Raw genomic sequence first — 23,589 nt, 5'->3', positions numbered from 1 at the left:
CAATAAACCTAGGAGACAACTTCCCACTCTTCCCAAATCTCATCAAACCTCGCCTAGGTGATATTTTCAGAAAAACATGATCACCCGTCTCAAATGCTAAAGGCTTCCTCCTACGGTCGGCATAACTCTTTTGGCGACTCTAGGCTGTAACAAGCCTCCTACGGATAAGCTCAACTTTCTCCGTCGTTTACTAAACCAACTTTGGCCCAACAAACTGGAGACCTTCAAGGTCGGCCATACAAGGCCTCAAACGGTGCCATACCGATACTCGATTGGAAACTGTTGTTATAGGAAAATTCCACCAAGGGCAAGTGCCTCACCCACGATCCACCAAAGTCAAGAACAGAACCCCGAAGCATATCCTCAACGATTTGAATGGTACGCTCGGACTGCCCGTCAGTTTGAGGATAATAAGCCGTGCTAAATGTCAACCTAGTGCCCAAGGCAGTCTACAAGCTCTGCCACAACCTAGCAGTAAAACGAGGGTCTCTATCAGAGACGATCGACATTGGGACCCCGTGCAACCTCACTATGTCCCGAATATATAAGTCGGCAAGATGATCTACCGAATCTCTCACGCACATAAGGATAAAGTGCGCCGACTTAGTCAACCGGTCTACAACCACCCAAATAGCATCACTACCCCGCTGAGTCCTCGGAAGACCTACAACGAAGTCCATAGTGACATGCTCCCACTTCCACTCGACAATAGGCAAGGTTTGTAATAAACCCGCTGGCCTTTGATGCTCGGCCTTCACTTGCTGACAAGTAAGGCACTTCGATACGAAAACTACCACATCTGTCTTTATACCCCGCCACCAAAAATGGCGACCCAAATCACGATACATCTTGGTGCCTCCCGGATGCACTGCAAGGCGTGAATGGTGAAACTCTAGGAGTACCTCCTCTTGGCAAGGCTCCGGCACAAACAAACGGTCTCGGTATCTCACACTCAGGTCGGGATACACAGACAAACCCTTCTCTGCCTTCCCACTGGAGATCTTCTCTCGAAGGGATTCTACCTCAAGGTCACCTTCCTGTGCCTCTAACACTCGATTCACAAGTGTAGGCTGCACAACAACAGAAAACAAGGTCGCAGCCTCAACGGATTTGCCCAGAAGCAAATCAAACTCCCCCAGCGCACCCAACATCTCCCACTCCCGGATGGCTATACAAGCGACATCACTAATGGATTTCCTACTAAGGGCATCTGCCACAACATTAGCCTTTCCCGGATGATAGTGGAACTCAAAATCATAGTCCTCAGTGAACTCCATCCACCTCCTCTGCCTTAAATTCAAGTCTCTTTGTGTAAACAGATACATCAGACTCTTATGGTCCGAGAACACCTCGAACCTCTCACCATAAAGGTAGTGCCTCCAAATCTTCAAGGCAAAAAATCAAAGCTGCTAACTCTAGGTCATGTGTAGGGTAATTTCTCTCATGTATTTTCAACTGATGTGAGCCATAAGCTACCACTTTCCCATCTTGCATCAACACACAACCCAAACCCTCTCGTGAGGCATCACAATAAACCGCATAACCTAAACCACTCTCCGAAAAAATCAAGACCGGGGCGGTGGTCAATCTAACTTTCAACTCTTGGAACAACTTTTCACAAGTCTCACTCCATACAAATTTGACCCCTTTCCGCGTCAATCTAGTCAGCGGCGAAGCTAGCCTGGAGAAATCTTTCACAAACCGGCGGTAATACCAAGCTAATCCCAGAAAACTGTGGATCTCAAAAACACCCTTAGGCTGTGCCCAATCTTGCACTACCTCCATCTTTGATGTATCAACAGACACCCCTTCCCCGGAGACCACATGGCCTAAGAACTTAACCTCTCTTAGCCAGAACTCACACTTCCCAAACTTGGCATACAACCTATGGGCTCTAAGCAACTCAAGCATCACTCTTAAGTGTTCCTCGTGCTCCTCCTTCGAAGGCGAATAAATCAGAATGTCGTCCACAAAAACGACCACAAAGCGAACTAAGAATTCCCGGAATATCCGGTTCATCAAATCCATAAAAACTGCCGGTGCATTGGTGAGCCCAAATGGCATCACCAGAAACTCATAATGGCCATACCGCATATGGAATGCCGTCTTCGGAATATCCTCCTCCGTGGCCCTCAACTGGTGGTAACCCGATCTCAAGTCTATCTTAGAGAAACAATGGGAACCCTTCAACTGGTCAAACAAATCATCTATACGGGGCATAGGGTACTTATTCTTAACCATAGACCGATTTAACTTCCTGTAATCAATACAAAGTCTCAAGGCACCATCTTTCTTTTTAGCAAAGAGGTTCGGTGCTCCCCACGGCGAAACGCTAGGGCGAATAAAACCCTTATCTTGCAACTCCTGGAGCTGAATCTTCAACTTAATCAACTCGGCTGGGGCAAAACGATAAGGTGTCATAGAAATAGGCGTTGTACCGGGCACTAAATCGATAGAGAATTCAATCTCTCGATGAGGTGGCAAACTGACAAGATCCTCGGGAAAAACATCCAAATACTCGCAAACCACTCTCGGCAACTCAACCCCAGTCTCGTCACACTCACTACTCATAAGGCTGGTGAGAAGACCACTAAGCTCACTCCGTCCTCGCGGATCATACACCAGTGGCAACACATTACCAACCCGATCCCCCAAGAAATGAAAACAATCCCCGCTCGGGGTACATATTGTGACCCTCTAGCGGTAATAATTGATAACAGCCTGGTATGACGATAGCTAGTCCGTACCCACAATAACATCAAAACCCGACATAGGCATAACTAAAAAAGGAAATGAAAGTCGGCGGTCGGCGACCTCTATATCACGGCCCCGACACCCTTGTTTCAAAATCAATTCACCCCCAACAAGTGATACTACACGAATAGCGGATGCTAACTGTGCCAACTCCAACCCCAAAACAGATGCAAATGCAGCAGATATAAAAGAATGGGATGCACCCGTATCAATCAACACATTGGCAACCGAGTTGCAAAACAAAAAGGTACCTCTCACAACAGATGGAGCCGGTACTAGGTCCAGCGCGGTAACAGCATACACGCGCCCTGAAGGCCCCTGATCTACCTGTTCACCTCTAGGAGCAAAAGACTGCTGCATAGACTGAGAGGATGAAGCCCCCTGATTGGCCCTCGAGGCCTGAACTGACTGAGCTGGCTGAAAACTCTGTCTCGACCCAGATGTACCAAATGTGCCACTCAACTGCGGGCAAAACCTCTTCAGGTGCCTCGCCTGACCACAATGATAACAAGACAGCGGCTGACCTCTGCCCTGACCCTGGCTATGAGGTCGAGCCGAAGATGAAGTTGCTCTCTGACCTCCTTCCCTCTGCGGGCAAGCTGAAGACTTGTGACCCAACTGGCCACATTTGTAACAGGTAATGTCTCCCTGACTGCCTCTTCTAAAACCTGAACTTGGCACTGGGAAGGTAGACCTCACAAAAGCACCCTGGGACTGCTGAGGGTTAGTACCCCTCTGCCTCCTACCGTCCCCCTGACCATTCAGACTCCTCTTGGAGCCTCTTTGCCTCTCCTCCTCCTCTTGCATCATAATCTCCATATGGGCTGCGGCGTCTACAAGGCGTCCATACTCCCGGGTCATAGAACCCCCAACTCTCATCTTGAGGCCATGCCTCAACTTCTTCTCAAACTCCAGACAACGACGTTCCTCGAACGCCACTAGTTCCGGTGCAAACCTGGACAGACTAGTAAATGCGGCCTCAAACTCGGCCACTGAAGAACTCAGCTGCTTACGCTGGCAGAACTGATCTCTCAACCTCTCCCTGACAGTAGGAGATAGAAACTTCTCCTGGAAGGCACTCACGATGTCCTCCCAAGTACCACCAATACGGCCCCTCATGAACTTCCACCACTGACCCGCATCCCCCTTAAGTTGGAAAGATGCCAAGGTCACCTTCAATACTCCGTCTTCGATGCCAAGCATCTCAAAACGTCGTCGTTATCTGCTCCAACCACTCATCAGCCTTAAGTGGCTCTTTTGGATCCCCAACAAACTCATTCGAATTAGACCAAAAGAACTCCCTATGCAGAAAGGAAGGCCCTGCCTTTGCAACATGGGCCTGGACTTGATTCTCAGCCCAGAGAATGCCCAAGGACTCCCTCAAAGCTCCTGCCATCTCACGGGCTAAGGTGCCCACGGCCTGCTGACCTACTGGCTCGGCCATATTGGCCTGACCAACTCCCTCCTGCTGCTCCGGAATCTCATCCGGTATAGGCATCTCCTGCCTCTTAGGCCTACCACGCCTACCTCCGCGTCCTCGTCTTGACATCCTAATAAAGGTAACGAAGAACGTTAGCACATTCATAAATGTGCCGAAGCTACAACACTCACGTCCTAATACATTGGACAACAATAATTCATTCCACGTAAGCACATAATCGCATAAGCACCTGCGAATTTCATTTCCGGATAATGATAGCTCCGAGGCGTTACTAGAGTTCCGGCTGGAAACAACATTGATCAAGTTCTTTTCCAACAAGACTCACAAAAACCCAAGGATCCAATCAACATCCTAGAAACTAAATCCCATACCCATATAGTCACATAAACATGTTATCACATAAGCACATAACATTACACCTAAGTCTCTAACAAGCGAGACAAACCCATTGTGATACTAATCACTTCCCACGTTCCCAAAGTATTCAAACCCGGTATGCTCTGATACCAAGTTGTAACGCCCTCAAAATAAACCCATAAACCATACATTCTTAAACATAAGAGAATGAAGCATAATTACATTTCATCAGAGTATTCATTACAAAATGTATTACATGTTGACAATGAAAGTAAATGCCCTATAGGCTTACAACTCTACACAAAATAAGCCCTTGAATGCCCTATAGGCTTACAACTTTCCAAGTCAACACTTGGTTACAAAAAGGAGAGTACTAACTCTACACAAAATAAGCCCTTGGCTTGATATACATGTAATACAACAAAAGAACAACAAAAAAAGGTCAAACAGCCTGAAGCCTCCCAAGCTACGTCCTTGGAGGTGGCATGCTATCTGTACCTAAAAATTATGTCCCATATAGGGTGAGCCAACTCCCAGTAGAGATATGCTAAACATAATATGAGCAATAACTAAAACATTAGCATTTGATAAATGTTTAACTCACATAAATCAATTTACAACCCATTTCAATTACATGACAAAAGTGTCCATGTTTCATTCCATTTTCTCAATTCATAACTATGGCTCAGAACCTGGCCAAACAATTTAAATGAGAATGTATCTCATATTAAAGCATTATCCTTATCCATAATTCATTTTCAGATGAGATATCACTCATATCAAAACACTTCCATAATTCACAAGAGATACACATTTTGGCTGTATGAATATCACATTAACACTTCCATACTTCATAAATGATACACAGATTCGCTATATCATTACATCAAAAGATACACATTTTTGTTGTATCCATGGAGTCCATCCCCTATCTCCTCCCAAACAATATCCGGTTTAAGAGTCCATCCCCTATCTTCCCTTAAACCGTGGAGTACATCCCCTATCTCCTCTCACACAATACAATGTATATAAACACGTATCATATACATAATCACTCAACACATAAATTTGATGTATTAATCCAACCGTCATATCCGATGACATATTCAATTGATTAGTTTTAGTTTGCCTAATCATCATGCATTGTCTACAACAATCAAGACTATCCTCCATCGATAGCCCAAACCAGTTATTTCTAAACAGATAATAACTACATCAACAGATAATTTATCAACAAATTTCAAAGGTGAGTGATTAATAAATCCAACTCTACCATTCCATCTCATATTATGCCAATTCCATTAATTCCAACTCAATTTCATGTTCCCATAATTCCCAAATTAATTACATGAATTAATTTGCCATAACAATTTAAGGCTTTTTCCTCCATTTCCCAATATTGACCCAAAAACCCAAAATAGTTTCAATAACTTCAATACTACCATTTTAAGACCCAAACCACACATTTATGAGTCAAGACCACAAAATCCCTCTTTTGAAAATAACACATTTTAAACCCTAACTTTCCAAATCAACCCATCTACACAAATAACTCAATGTCTATGTTAAAGCACATAAGAATGAGTAGGAATCCCTACCTCAAATTCGGAGCTCAAAGGAAAAAGATGAAGAAATTCAAGATGCTCCAAAACTCACGATTTTCGGAACAAAAGATAGCCCTCAACGATCCCCACAATTTTTACAATGCCCCAAGGTAAGGAAATCACTCCTACTACATCAATCCCTAGAGAGAAGGTGAGGTTTTAGAGAGAGGAGCTCTCCAATGGAGGTTTTGAAAAAGTAAGAGGAAGAAAGGAAATCAAAAAGTGATCCAAAAAGGGGAAAACTCGGACTGATAAACCAGTCGCCTCGCTCGAGCGTGGAAACCCCTGCTCGGGCGTCAGACACAGACTCACGCTCGAGCGTCAAAACCCCTGCTCGAACATCGATTGCACACCTGCAAACATTTTACAGACCAGGTCCCCGCTCGAGCGTCAAACTCCCCGTTCAAGCGGAGGAACAAAATTAAAGGGTCACGCTCGAGCATCAGAACTCCCGCTCAAGCGTCCGAAGACCTGCAGAGGAAAAAATACTGGGAGATGGAAAATCATGCTCGAGCATCAAAACGCCCGCTCGAGCGGAGAAGCAAAATCAAAGAGCCCGCTCGAGGGTTAAAAGCTCCGCTCGAGCGTGAAGGCCAAAATCTAGGCATCAACTATTGGTTTCTAAACACACCCAACCTGAAACAAACCTGCCCAACACGTCCTATAACTCACAAATAAGGAATCAAAGGATGACAACCAAATATATATAACAACCGACTACACGGAACCTAAGTCTGGATACAACAAACAAAGGAGAAAGAACCGGGATCGCTATACTTAAAATTAAAAATGGAAGTTCATTCAAAAAACCACTATACCTTAACGATATATTTGGAAATTAAATAAAAATGGAAGTTGAATAGAAAAGGAAGTTGAATAAAAATAAAAATGAAAATTGCATATAATTAAAAATGGAAGTTTATTCAAGAAACCACTATACCTTAACGATCTATTTGGAAATTAAATAAAAAAGGAAGTTGAATAGAAAAAAATATTGAACAAAAATGGAAGTTAAATAAAAATAAAAATGAAAGTTGCATAAAATTAACAGTGGAAGTTCATTCATGAAACCACTATACTTTAACGATCTATTTGGAAATTAAATAAAAAAGCAAGTTGAACAGAAAAGAAAATTGAATAAAAATAGAAGTTAAATAGAAATAAAAATGGAAGTTGCATCAAAATTAAAAATGGAAGTTCATTCAAGAAACCACAATACCTTAAAGATCGATTTGGAAATTAAATAAAAAAGGAAGTTGAAAGGAAATGGAAATTGAATAAAAATGGAAGTTGAATAAAAATAAAAATAGAAGTTGAATAAAATTAAAAATGGAATTCATTGAAGAAACCACTATAGCTTAACGATCAATTTGAAAATTATATATATAAAAAAAATTAAATAGAAAAGGAAATTGAATAAAAATGTAAGTTGAATAAAAATAAAAATGGAAGTTGCATAAAATTAAAAATGAAAATTCATTCTAGAAACCACTTTCCTTTTACAATCTATTTGGAAATTAAATAAAAATAATAGTTAAATAGAAAATGAAATTGAATAAAAATGGAAGTTGAATAAAAATAAAAATGGAAATTGTATAAAAGTAAAAGTGGAAGTTCATTCACGAAACTACTATACCTTAACGATCTATTTGGAAATTAAATAAAAAAATGAAGTTGATTAGAAAAGTACATTGAATAAGAATGGAAGTTCATTCAAGAAACCATTACACCGTAACGAATTATTTGGAAATTAAATAAAAAAAGGAAGTTGAACAGAAAAGGAAATTGAATTAAAATGGAAGTTGAATAAAAATAAAAATGGAAGTTGCATAAAATTAAAAATGGAAGTTCATTCAATAAACCATTATACCTTAACGATCTATTTGGAAATTAAATAAAAAAGGAAGTTGAATAGAAAAGGAAATTGAATAAAAATCGAAGTTGAAGTAAAATAAAATTGGAAGTTGCATAAAATTAACAATGGAAGTTCATTCAAGAAATCACTATACCTTAACGATCTATTTGGAAATTAAATAAAAAAGGAAGTTGAATAGCAAAGGAAATTGAATAAAAATTGAAGTTGACTAAAAATAAAAATGGAAGTTGCATAAATTTAAAAATGGAAGTTCATTCAAGAAACCACCATACTTTAACGACCTATTTGGAAATTAAATAAAAAATGAAGTTGAATTTAAAAGGAAATTGAATAAAAATCGAAGTTGCATAAAATTAAAAATGGAAGTTCATTCAAGAAACCACTACACCTTAACGATCTACTTGGAAATTAAAGAAAAAAAGGAAGTTGAAACGAAATGAAAATTGAATAAAAATAGAAGTTGAATAAAAATAAAAATAGAAGTTGCATAAAATTAAAAATGGAAGCTCATTGAAGAAACAACTATAACTCAATGATCTATTTGGAAATTAAATATAAAAAAAAAGTTAAATAGAAAAGCAAATTTAATAAAAATTGAAGTTGAATAAAAATAAAAATGGAAGTTGTATAAAATTAAAAATGGAAGTTCATTGAAGAAACCACTATACCTTAGCGATCTATATGGAAATTAAATAAAAAATGAAGTTGAATAGAAAAGGAAATTGAATAAAAATGGAAGTTGAATAAAAATAAAAATGGAAATTGCATAAAATTAAAAATGAAAGTTTATTCAAGAAACCACTATACCTTAACGATCTATTTTGAAATTAAATAAAAAAGGAAGTTGAAACGAAATGGAAATTGAATAGAAATGGAAGTTGAATAAAAATAAAAATAGAAGTTGCATAAAATTAAAAATGGAAGTTCATTGAAGAAAACACTATAACTTAGCAATCTATTTGGAAATTAAATAAAAAAAAAGTTAAATAGAAAAAGAAATTGATTAAAAATGGAAGTTGAATAAAAATAAAAATGGTAGTTGCATAAAATTGAAAATGGAAGTTTATTCAAGAAACCACTATACTTTTACGGTCTATTTGAAAATTAAATAAAAAAAAAAAGTTAAGTAGAAAAGGAAATTGAATAAAAAATGGAAGATGAATAAAAATGGAAAAAAAATGGAAATTGTATAAAATTAAAAATGGAAGTTCATTCAAAAAGCCACTATACCTTAACGATCTATTTGGAAATTAAATAAAAAAGGAAGTTAATTAGAAAAGGAAATTGAATAAGAATGGAAGTTCATTCAAGAAATCACTGCACTATAACGAATTATTTGGATTTTAAATAAAAAAAAAGGAAGTTGAATAGAAAAGGAAATTGAATTAAAATGGAAGTTGTATAAAAAAAAAATGGAAGTTGCTTAAAATTAAAAATGGAAGTTCATTCAAGAAACCATTATACCTTAACGATCTATTTGGAAATTAAATAAAAATGGAAGTTGAATAGAAAAGGAAACTGAATAAAATTGGAAGTTGAATAAAAATAAAAATGAAAATTGCATTTAATTAAAAATGGAAGTTCATTCAAGAAATCCCTCAACGACTCTCAACACGTCCAAACATACCCAAACATATTTACACTACATATAAGACAATTCCTTCTCACTATATCATGATCATCACAACACATAATACACATAACCAAGTAAGACAACAATAACAACAGTTCTCCGCTCTACTTGCCTCAAGCACAGTAAGCCAATGGTTTCACGTCTCAACAACAACATGCCAATTTACCAGACACCAGCTGGAAGGGAATGGTACCTCTACTTCATTTGACCAAGCACTAGTTGGAAGGGTGTGGTACCTCTGATTCTCAGCGCAGCCAATTCTCTAGGCGCTAGCTGGAAGGTAATGGTACCTCTGATTCTCAGCGCATTACACCCCTTTCAACCATCACAACATGACAAGGTACAACCAACAAATGCAATGCATACACATAACCACAACAGAGTGCAACCAACTCAAGCGTAAACATACATGCAACCATTCAACACAATAATGTCATCTACCACCGACGACCAAGAAAAAAACCCTTAAGTGTTTGTATTCTCAACGCATTTGTTTTAGCAATTTAATTCTCATGAGGTTTTAAGTCCAATAATCAACAACAAAGGAGTAAAGCATTGGTGATCCAAACTCAAGTCTCCGGGACTCATATTATGTTAACGTCACATTCCTTCCATTACAAAACCAATTACCTTTTTCTTCCACAATAACATTCTCCACCTTATGCCTTAAATCCAATTTTACTTCATTTCACAAAATATGACCAATTCACTTTCCATCATTTTAAATAGGAGATTTCTATCATGGTGGCAAGTTATAATTCACATCATTTCTATTTAATGGTAATATAATTCATTACTAATCTAATTTCATGGTTATATCCCTTTTTACAATTAACAAATTTATTAATTTATTATATTTAAACGTAGTCAGTTCAACACCAAAATAATACCCAAATCGTAAGATCCAATTAAACCTTAAATCAAATTCCAACACATTAACTGTCACGCCCCAAACTTGCCCCTAAAATTTCGGGCATGACCTACTCAGAAACAGACACTTATCCTACTATATATAATATCCAGGGCCTGAACGGAAGCATTAATATAATAGATTAACATGAAAACATATCCATTGAGCCATTACTACTATGCCAGGATCACGACTCACAAATAACCATATAGGGAACATGCATCTGAAAATAAGGTACATACATACGTATATATTCACAAGTCCAGCCCAGGAGGTGGGCATAAGACAAAACATTGGATACGATTCAACCTTGGTCGGCGATTAGCGTGTTAGCCAACAAAATTTAACAAAACTGTACTAAGACGAAAAGGACTTCTTCAAGTGCCTGGTCGTACTTAGGTTGACAAAAGTTAGATGATAACGTTGTTAGGACGAACCTCCAAGTTTGTTACCTACAGAATCAGACAAAATTACAGAGTGAGACAAGCTCAGTGAATAATAGTATTTAAGCAGTTTAATATCCAACTTTAATCATAATACATAACAGTGTATTCACAAAATGAAATCCACATAGTTAGTCTGATGTTGTTTTACTTTCAGAACGGCCTTGGGCCTAATTATCACAGTTATAACAGAACGACCTACTGGCCCCGAAATACAGAAAAGCCTTTCGGCCCAGAAGTATACAGAACAGCCTTTCGGCCCAGAAATATACAGAACAGCCTTTCGGCCCAGAAATATACAGAACAGCCTTTCAGCCTAGAAATATACAAAATAGTACATCATCCTTTCAACATTACATTTCCGCCGAGTTCCAGTCAATACATATGTTAATGTCATAACTGACAGAAAATCGAACCTTAATAGCAGATATTAACAGTAAATAAATGTACATTCAGTGTACTATTACTCACAGTGCTGTTACGGAGCGGTTGTTCCTCCTGTGGTGTGTCCTACATACATAGATAACACACATTAGTTTCTTTCTCCTTTTAAACCATTTCTTGCGTTATTACATTTCAATCGTAGGTACAATCATCAAAAGGTATCAAACACAACTTCTGAAAAGAGCTGAGGGTTAAGCACGTAAAACGGAGTGAATGGGATTTCTGACCTGGGCCGCACGTGCGGCCATCCCCTTCGCTTGTGCGGACATGCACCGCACGTGCGCTCCCTTCTCTCCGCTCGAGCGGCCGAAAGCAGTAGCCAAACCCAGTTTTTTTCTTCTTCTCCACACGTGCGGCCACGACCTCCGCACGTGCGGCCTGGCCCCTGTTTGGCAGCTCACTTCCATACAAAACTCCATCTTTGAAAACACAAAACAAGGTCTCAAACTGGATAGATTTAACATCAAAATAAAGTGCTAAATCACACAACAAATTAGTCACAACACTTCTTAAACCCTCAATCAATTGAATTCAAACTCATAACCACACATAAACCTTGCCAAAGTTCTCATTATTTTGGGTTTACACAAACACATACATATAGAGCCATCTAGGCTTATAATTCAAACACATAGTTGAGTATTTTCAAGAGATAGTAAGGAAGCAAGATGTAGATTTCCCTCCTATAACTCAATTTGGTTCTTAAACATAAATCATCACATAGAACATTCAACATCTACCTTAACTTTTCCAAACAAAAGGAGAATGTTCACCCATGATCAAGAGAGAGTTTATATAAAGTAATTCTTCATACCTTAAGTTTAAATTAGACAATCTTCACAAAATTTCCCAAATCCTTCACTTGAAGGACTTCTCTCCAACTCTCACGAATTTCCCTCTTCTAGGTTGCACACAGAAGATATTTCAAGTCAAAGATATCTACAAGCTTTGATATAGATATATATGTTTATAATAAGACAAAATTCAATCGTTTAATCATCCCAAATTGAAATTACACAGAAAATCTCATTATAGCTTAAAAATCATGCAGATTTCAGATGTCAAACCAATTTCAGAAAATTAAGTCTCTAAGGCGTCCAATTTCAGATTCAAATAGTTTAAGTGCGACAGATAATTTTCTTATTCAACAGATAGGAAGCCATATTCCCAAGTTTCACTTAATTCAACGTAATCTCACATAGAGTTTCACAATAAGCATTCAAAAGCACAGAATAGAGGGCTAAAAAGATACCAGAATCATGTACAAGGGTCGGGTTATTACATTAACCTCATTTCATAAGTTCATAACATAATTATTTCACAAATTCCATCCATTTTTATCCATTAGACATTACTTCAAAAATTAGGGCTTTGACTCTCTACTCATGAATATAATAAATCACGCCCCAAATTTAACCCAACATTTCCCCACCTCATGAAATTTCAATCTCAACCACCATATCTTATACCCTCTAACATGATTTTCGAAAATGGATCCATACTACATGGCTTTTATACAATAAAAACATACCACATATCTATCTATAGTAGAGGCATTGAAAAGAATCAAAGAAATCCCTACCTCTTGAAGCTAAGAGATGACGACCCAAAAGTCAATGGTGATGAAGCCACGAACCAATCGGACCAAGAGGAAGCCCTCATCGAGATCTACATTTTTTCTCAAGGACCATGGTGAAACAATCACTCGAGATGGGTAGATCTAGAGATATTAGTGCCAAAAACTTGATTTTAGAGAGAGAGAGAGAGAGGTGAGCTCACGGTTTGAGAGAGAGGGAAGAGGAGAAAAGTGAAATGAAATTATGTTTGGGACCTATTTATAGTTGTAGAGAAGTAGCCCCAAGGTCAATAAAATAATAGGCCCAAAACCCCCCCTAAAGGTAGGGCCCAAACCAGCCCAAAAATCTGAAAAAAAACACGCAGGTGTCGACACCACCAAGGTTGGTGTCGACCCTATTTTCCAGCCACCAACATACACAGATTCTATAACACAAGAGGGTCGACCCTTTCCCAGACTGGTGTCTACCCTTGTGGACAACAACAAGAGGCAGGTGTCGACACCACCAAGGCTGGTGTTGACCCTGTATTCCAGCGACACTTCCAGAAACATTACAACATGCAAGGGTCGACCCTTAGGAAGGCTAGTGTCAACCCCCAGGCAAAATATCTAAGTTTCCAAGGAACTTTGGACCAGAACAAACACGAACAACCAAACCCAACAAGATTAAATCGGATTATACTCCTCCAAAACCAACATTCAATAACACCAAAGATTTCCAAAACAAAATAAAGGATTCAAATACACTTCCCAAAAGTTTTAAAAAGGGTGAGCTTATCCGTAGGAGGCTTGTTACATCCCAGAGTCGCCAAAAGAGTTATGCCGACTGTAGGAAGAGGCCTTTGGCTTTTGAGACGGGTGATCATGTCTTCTTGAAAATATCACCTAGGCGGGGTTTGATGAGATTTGGTAAGAGTGGGAAGTGGTCCCCTCGGTTTATTGGCCCTTTTGAGATCCTTGAGAGGATTGGCGAGGTTCCCTATCGCTTGGCTTTGTCGCCGTAGTTGTCCGGAGTGCATGACGTGTTCCATGTTAGTATGCTTCAAAAGTATAAGCTGGATCCATCCCATGTGTTGGATTGGACCGATTTGGAAGTTGACGAGGATATCTTGTATGAGGAGAGACCGGTTCGGGTCTTGGATAGGCGGGATCAAGTCTTGCGAGGCAAGACTATTCCATTGGTTAAAGTTTTGTGGAGACATCACGGAGTGGAGGAAGCCACTTGGGAACGTGAGGTGGATGTCCGTGAGAAATATCCGGACTTGTTTGTAAATGTTTAACCATGTAATGGGAATTTCGTAATATTGTAGAACTTGCCTCGAAATGGAAGTTTATTTTAACACTGTGTATGTAAATTATATTGTGAAATGCCTCTTGAATAGAGATGGAATGACCAGCAATGGGTCAAGTTGTTGAATTTTGCATTGTAATAATGTTGGTAATTGAGAAATCATGTTTTTGAAAAACTTGTACTTAATTTCGGGGACGAAATTCCTTGAGGGGGGGAGGTTATAGTGATCCCGGTTTTCCCTTTCTTTAGTTATTGTATTCCGGACTCGGTTCCGTGGAGTTGGTTGTTGTGTATGCCGTGTTGTCATCCTTTAATTCCATATATTTGAGTTTTAGGATGTGTTGGGCAGGGTTGTTACAGATTGGTTGAGTTTGAGTTTCAAACCTTGTTGCCCAGTTTTCAGGTGATCCGCTTGAGTGGGTCTTCTTGCACTCGAGCGGGGTTTACACACTCTCAGCATTTCGTGCCTTTGCAAAACTTCAGCAGGTGTGTTTTTCATGCTCGAGCAGATTTTCTTACGCTCGAGCGGGTCGCGCTCGACCGGGTATCTTGGCGCTTAAGCTGGTAGTTCATTGACTGTAAAAGTACTGGAAGGGGGAAATCTACGCTCGAGCGGCTTTCCCTTTGTGCTTGAGAGGGTGTATTTTGCAGTTGTGTCTTGGAGCTCGAGCAGGTACCCTTGCGCTCGAGTGAGTCCAGTTTTTGTGCTTGACGCTCGAGCGTCCTATTCTCCGCTCGAGCGGGTCATACGTATATCAGATATTAGCTGGGTCTTTTTAGATCACTTTTCAACTTCCACTCTCTTTCTTACTTTTCCAAAAACCCATTTTTGAGAGCCTCTCTCTCTACATTTCACCTTCTCTCTAGGGATTGATCTATGTTGAGTGATCTACTCCCTTAGTGTCTTTACATAAAGTGTAGAGCTTGATTTGGGCTTCCTTTTGATCCAAAATTTTCTTGGTTTGGAGCACTTCAAGATTTCTCCATCATCTCCATTGAGTTTCATCTCTTGAGGTAGGGATTCCTACTCATTCGTATGTGCTTTAACATAGATGTTGAGCTTTTTGTATAAATGGTTTGATTTGGGTAATTTTGGGTGTTAGGGTTTCAAAGGTATGAAAAAGGGGTTTTGTTATTTTGACTCATAAATATGTAATTTGGGTCTTAAAATGATAGTATTGTTGTTGGTTGTTGATATTTGTGCCTTTGGTCCAAAGTTGAGAAAGAGGGAAGAAAACCCTAATTTTTGTTATAAATTAATTTATACAATTAATTTGGGAATGTTATGGAAATATGAAATTGAGTTGAAGAATAAGAAATTGACTCATCATGAGTTAGAATGGTGAAGTTGGAATTATTAATCACTCACCTTGGGAATTGTTGATAATTTATCTGTTGGATGAAATTATTATCTGTTTAGAAATAATTACTTTGCGCTACCGGTGGAGGGTAGTCTTGATTGTTGTAGACAATGCATGATGATTAGGCAAACTAAAACTAATCAATTGAGTATGCAATCGAATATGGCGGTTGATATAATACATGAATTTTATGTATTGATTTGATTATGTATATGATATGTGTTTATATACATTGTGTTGCATGAGAGGAGATAGGGGATGTACTCCACGGTTTAGGGGAAGATAGGGGATGGACCTCTAAACCGGATATTGTTTGGGAGGAGATAGGGGATGGACTCCATTGATACAGCACTAAAATGTGTAGCATTTGTGAAGTATGGAAGTGTTTTTGTTTGACATTGATACAGCACTAAAATGTGTATCATTTGTGAAGTATGGAAGTGTTGTTACGTGTTATTGATACAACATCAAAATGTGTATCTGTTATGAAGTGTGAAATGTTTAATATGAGTTATTATCTCATCTGAAATAGAAATACTGTTGATATGAGGTGTGATCTCAATCAAATTGTTTGGCCAGGTTCTGAGCCATAGTTATGAATTGAGAAATTGGATAAGAAATGGAAAATGGAATGAAACATGGACACTTTTGTCATGTAATTGAGCTGAGTTGTAAACTGATTTATGTGAGTTAAACATTTATCAAATACTAATGTTTTGGTTATTGCTCATATTATGTTTAGTATATCTCTACTGGACGTTGGCTCACCCTATATGAGACATCATTTTCAGGTACAGGTAGCATGCCACCTCCAAAGATGTAGCTTGGGAGGCTTGAGGCTGTTTGACCTTATTTTGTCGTTCTTTTGTTGTATTACATGTATATCAAGCCAAGGGCTTATTTTGTGTAGAGTTAGTACTCATTTTTTTGTAACCAAGTGTTGGCTTGGAAAGTTGTAAGCCTATAGGGCATTTACTTTTGTTGTCAACATGTAATATATTTTGTAAGGAATACTCTGATGAAATGTAATTATGCTTCATTCTCTTATGCTTAAGCATGTCAAGAATGTATGATTTATTGAGTTTATTTCGAGGGTGTTACATGAATAGTAAAGGAAATTGAATAAAAATAAAAATGAAAGTTGCATAAAACTAAAAATGAAAGTTCAATCAAGAAAACACTATACTTTAACTATCTATTTGGAAATTAAATAAAAAATGAAGTTGAATAGAAAAGGAAATTGAATAAAAATGGAAGTTGCATAAAATTAACCATGGAAGTTCATCCAAGAAACGAATATACCTTAATGATATATTTGGAAATTAAATAAAAAAGGAAGTTGAATAGAAAAGGAAATTGGATAAAAACAGAAGTTGAATTAAAATAAAAATGAAAGTTGCATAAAATTAACAATGGAAGTTCATTCAAGAAAACACTACACCTTAACGATCTATTTGGAAATTAAATAAAAAACGAAGTTGAATAGAAAAAGAAATTGAATAAAAATGGAAGTTGCATAAAATTAAAAATGAAAGTTCATTGAAGAAACCACTATACATTAACGATCTATTTGGAAATTAAATAAAAAAAGAAGTTGAATAGAAAAGGAAATTGAATAAAAATGGAAGTTGAATTAAAATAAAAATAGAAGTTGCATAAAATTAACAATGGAAGTTCCGTCTAGAAACCACTATACCTTAACGATCTATTTGGAAATTAAATAAAAAAAAAAGTTAAATAGTAAAGGAAATTGAATAAAAATGGAAGTTGAATAAATATAAAAATGAAAATTGCGTAAAATTAAAAATGAAATTCATTCTAGAAATCATTATACCTTAACGATCAATTTGGAAATTAAATAAAAAAGGAAGTTGAAACGAAATTGAAATTGAATAAAAATAGAAGTTGAACAAAAATAAAAATAGAAGTTGCATAAAATTAAAAATGGAAGTTCATTGAAGAAACAACTATAACTTAACGATCTATTTGGAAATTAAATAAAAAAAAAGTTAAATAGGAAAGGAATTGAATAAAAATGGAAGTTGCATAAAATTTAAAATGGAAACCATACCTTAACGATCTATTTGGAAATTAAATAAAAAAAAAGTTAAATATAAAAGTAAATTGAATAAAAATGGAAGTTGAATAAAAATAATAATGGAAATTGCATAAAATTAAAAATGGAAGTTCATTCAAGAATCCACTATACCTCAACAATCTATTTGGAAATTAAATAAAAACGGAAGTTGAAACGAAATGGAAATTGAATAAAAATGGAACTTGAATGAAAATAAAAATAGAAGTTGCATAAAATTAAAAGTGGAAGTTCATTGAAGAAACCACTATAACTTAATGATCTTTTTGGAAATTAAATAAAAGAAAAAGTTAAATAGAAAAGGAAATTGAATAAAAATGGAAGTTGAATAAAAATAAAAATGGAAGTTGCATAAAATTGAAAAATGGAAGTTCATTAAAGAAACCGCTATATCTTAACGATCTATTTGGAAATTAAATATAAATGTAACGCCCTCAAAACAATAACATTAAACTCATTAATATAGACATGCATTGGTATACAAAAGCTTCACATTCTTCTATTCATCAGAGTACTTCATTACAAAAGTATTACATGTTAACAACAAAAGCAAATGCCCTACGGGCTTACAGGTTTCCAAGTTAACACTTGGTTACAAAAGAGAGTACTAACTCAATTACATATTAAGCCCTTGGCTTGAATTTACATGTAATACATCAAAAGAAATAAGACAACAAAAGTGTGTCCGCCTCTAGCCTCCCAAGCTAAGTCCTTGGAGGTGGCATGCTACCTGTACCTGAAAATGATATTCCCATATAGGGTGAGCCCAGTAGAAATACACTAAACCAAATATGAACAATGACTAAAAGATTAGCTGTTGATGGATGGGCAACACTGATACTTTCCCTTATCACACTTTTCGGTTTCATGACATACGAGTTCATGTTACAATCTACTTTCCAATTCTTTTCAATTCTCAATTTATAACCATGGCTCAGAACTTGGCCAAACAACTTGTATGAGACAATAACTCATATTAAGCTCTTTCTCATTCATAATAAATAAGCATACTAGCTATATCACACACCAATAGATAAGCATACAAGCTATATCATCACTTCCATAGATATGCATAAAAGCACTATCACACTTCCAAAGACAAGCATATGAGCTCTGTCAACACATCACTAGATAAGCATATGAGCTCTATCTATGGAGTCCATCCCCTATCTCCTCCCAACAACATCCGGTTTAGAGGTCCATCCCCTATCTTCCCCTAAACCGTGGAGTACATCCCCTATCTCCTCCAACACAACACAATGCATATAAACAATAATTATACACATCATCACACAATACATAAATTTAATGTATTCCTTCAACCGTCACACTCAATGACACATTCCAGTGATTAGTTTCAGTTTACCTAATCAACATGCATTGTCTACAACAATCAAGACTATCCTCCACCGAAAGCCCAAAGCAGTTATCTCTGTACAGAAAATAAATGCAACAATGGATATATAATCAACATTTCAAATAGGTGAGCGATAAATAATCCAACTACACCCTTCAATCCCATGCCTTTCCAAATCAATTCCTCATTTCTCATAATTAATTATACAAATTAATTAACCAATGTAATTAGGGCATATTCCATAATTAACATTACAACCCTTAGGTTCCATTTTCTTTAATGTTGAAACATAAATTTCACTTTTTCATGCCGAACAAGCATCTAGGTTTTATATAGCTAAAACCCCAACTTTTGTAAAAAATTACACAAAAGCCCCAAACTTTCAGAAAATTACCAAACCAACCCCAACATCTCAAAATACTAAAATTTAAAGACAAAGCTCATAAAGAGGAGTAGGATGTCCCTACCTCGAAGTTAGAGCTCGGATGGAGAAGAGACCAAAACCAAAGTGCTCCAAAGACCAAGATTTTCAGATCAAAACGACGCCCTCGACGATCAACACAACTTATACAGAGGCCGAAGAGAAGGAGGACACTCTAACTAGATCAAACCCTAGAGAGAAGGGAGTTTCTAGAAAGAGAGGCTCTCAAAAATGGTTTTTAGAAAAAGTAGGAGAGAGAAAGAAAGGCAAAAAGTGATTTAAAATCACCCAGCGGACAACTGATATACGTATGACCCGCTCGAGCGGAGAACACAACGCTCGAGTGCCAAGAACAAAAATCTGTACACGCTCGAGCGCAATAAGGCCCGCTCGAGCGCCAAGACACAAGAATAAAGCACTTCCGCTCGAGCGTGAAAACTAGTCCGCTCGAGCGTAGATTTCCCCCTTCCAGAACTTATACCCAGGAAGTACTACCCGCTCGAGCGCCACCAAACCCGCTCGAGCGCTGCCGTTCGAGCGTAAACAAACCCGCTCGAGCGTAAAAATCACATCTGCAGAAGTTTTGCAGAAACACGAAATACTGGAGGTGTGCATTCCCCGCTCGAGCGCAGGAAGACCCGCTCGAGCGGATCGCCTAAAGTCTGTGCAACAAAGAATCGAAACCAAAACCTAACCAACCTGTAACAACTCTGCCGAAAACATCCTAAAACTCAATGAAGTGGAATTAAATGATGACAACAAGGTAGACACAACTACCAACCTCACGGAACCGAGTCCGGAACACAACAGAATAGTATAGGGACAACCGGGATCGCTATAATAAAAGGAAAGTTCAATAGGAAAAGAAATTGAATAAAAATGGAAGTTGAATAAAAATAAAAATGGAAATTGCATAAAATTAAAAATGGAAGTTCATTGAAGAAACCACTATGCATTAACTATCTATTTGCAAATTAAATAAAAAAGGAAGTTGAATACGAATGGAAATTAAATAAAAATAAAAGTTGAATAAAAATAAAAATGGAAATTGCGTAAAATTAACAATGGATGTTAATTCATGTAACCGAAATATCTTAATGACCTATTTGGAAATTAAATAAAAAGGGATGTTGAATAGAAAAAGAAATTAAATAAAAATAGAAGTTGCATAAAATTAAAAATAGAAGTTCAAAAAAGAAACCACTATACCTTAACGATCTATTTAGAAATTAAATAAAAAAGGATGTTGAATAGAAAAGTAAATTGAATAAAAGTGGAAGTTGAATAAAAATAAAAATGAAAATTGCATAAAATTAAAAATGGAAGTTCATTCAAGAAACCACTATACCTTAACGATCTATTTGGAAATTAAATAAAAAAAGGAAGTTGAATAGAAAAGGAAATTGAATAAAAATGGAAGTTGAATAGAAATAAAAATGGAAGTTGCATAAAATTAAAAATGGAAGTTTATTCAATAAACCATTATACCTTAACGATCTATTTGGAAATTAAATGAAAAAGGAAGTTGAATAGAAAATGAAATTCAATAAAAATGGAAGTTGAATAAAAATGGAGGTTGCATAAAATTAAAAATGGAAATTCATTAAAGAAACCACTATACCTTAACGATCTATTTGGAAATTAAATAAAAAAAAATTTAATAGAAAATTAAATTGAATAAAAATGGAAGTTGAATAAAAATAAAAATAGAAATTGCATAAAATTAAAAATGGAAGTTCATTCAAGAAAGCACTATACCCTAATGATCTATTTAAAAATTAAATAAAAAAGGAAGTTGAAAGGAAATGGAAATTGAATAAAAATGGAAGTTGAATGAAAATAAAAATAGAAGTTGCATAAAATTAAAAATGGAAGTTCATTGAAAAAACCACTATAACTTAACGATCTATTTGGAAATTAAATAAAAAAAAAAGTTAAATAGAAAAGGAAATTGAATAAAAATAGAAGTTGAATAAAAATAATTCCAATTAATAGGAGCATGGAATTTGCATCTAAGTTTCCAGATGAAATTAAAGATAAAACCCAATTAAAGAGATTTTTAGGTAGTTTGAATTATATTCATGATTACTGTCCTAATCTTGCTACTGATGCAGCAATTTTATATTCCAGACTTAGAAAAAACCCTCCACCATGGGGTCTAGAACTTACCCAAGTTGTTTAAAAAATTAAGGGTAGAGTCAAAACTTTATCTTGTCTTTCTTTACCACATCCCGAATGGAAGAAAATTGTTGAAACGAATGCCTCGAATTTAGGTTTTGGTGGCATACTTAAACAATTTAATCCTAAGAATAAAACTGAAGAACTTTTAAGATTTCATTCAGGAATTTGGAATATGGCAACAAAAAATTACCCGACAATTAAACAAGAATGTTTAGCTTGTAAAGCCCTCAAAATAAATCCATAATATCATACAAACACGATAAAGAAAAGGGATCTCATATTATAATCATCAGAGTATTCTTACAAGAAGTATTATATGTTGACGACAAAAGGAAATGCCCTCTAGGCTTACAACTTTTCAAGTCAACACTTGGTTACAAAAGAAGAGAGTACTAACTCTACACAAAAAAAGCCCTTGGCTTGATATACATGTAATGCAACAAAAATTAACAAAAAAAGAGTCTTTAACTCCCACAACAATCCATGCTAAGATCTCGGGGGCGGCATAGTACCTGAACCTAAAAATGATGTCCCATATAGGGTGAGCCACAACCCAGTAGAAATATACTAAACCAACTCTAAACAATGACTAAAATAATAGCATTCGATAGATGGTCCACACTTATACATCCACTTACATCACATTATAATTCCATGAAATTCATGTCCATATTATATTTCATTTCAAAAACGTGGCTCAGAACTTGGCCAGATAATCCGATAGAGATTACATCTCTTATTACCAATATTTCAAATTCATTGGGATAACAACTCATGTTAAACATTTTTTACATCATAATTGTAATACCCCTGTTCCGTAATATGTTAATTGGTCCTTAATATGATGTGATTATGTGTTTTGATATGATTTTGTGTTCCATTATGTGAAAATATGTGGTTTTGAAGTTCTATCTGTTCACCGTGGGAATATCTGTTGAATAATCTGCTTTGGGAATTAAATTGAGGGCCCTATCGGCCACAGAACCCAAAATTGACTACGCCTTTGTGATTGGCATAATTTTTAGAGCCTACGGTGGAATTTAATTGAAAATTGATTCGAGTCAGATTAAATTGATTTAATTAATGGTTTAGTGCCCAATTATTTGATATTTATATTTTTGGCTAGTGGGACTTATTTTAAATGGGCATTCTACACTCAATTCCCTTTTTATATTCATTTGGGCTGATTTCAACTCTAAGATAAGAGAGGGGAGGGTCGGCTATAGAAGGAAAAAGGGGAGAGTTGTACAATTTTGGTTCAAGACTTGAATCTCTTGAAGATCTAGCTCAAGATTTGGCTAGAGCTTGAGTGTTGAAGCTCTTAGGTAAGTGAATTCATGGCCTTTTGTTTGTAATTTGTAAGTTCAAAGTTGAAAAATGTTAAAGAACATGAATTGAGTTGGTTTTGTTAAATTTGAAGTCTTAGAACACATGCATGTAGGAAATTGTTATGAATTTCCATATTTGAACACAATGTGTGTGTAGTTGCTTTGAATGTTGCATGTTTGAGCTCAAAGGGGTATGGTCCATGTAAATTTGTAGTTGAAGCTCGTGTATAATCACCATTGGTATCATCTAAGTTGAGAATGGGAGCTAGACATCACATGCATGTACAATCTATGAAGATAAGAGCTTTGAATGCATGAAGGTGTATGCTAGAATTGAGTTGGTGTCAATTCGAGCCATGCATGTGTTAAATCCTTGAAATTGTGCTCCACGAAGATGTGTTTTGGTGTTTATACCATGTTAGTACAAGTATATGTGAAATTGGAGCCATTAAGAGCATGAAATGATGGTTTGAATGTTGAAGGGAGCTCAAGAACTCAATCTGGAAAACCCAGATTT

Source organism: Camellia sinensis, chromosome 12 (genome assembly GCF_055761805.1).
Source record: "Camellia sinensis isolate YWXY chromosome 12, ASM5576180v1, whole genome shotgun sequence".
Classification (NCBI taxonomy): Eukaryota; Viridiplantae; Streptophyta; class Magnoliopsida; order Ericales; family Theaceae; genus Camellia; species Camellia sinensis.
Note: the sequence above shows the minus strand (reverse complement) of the source record.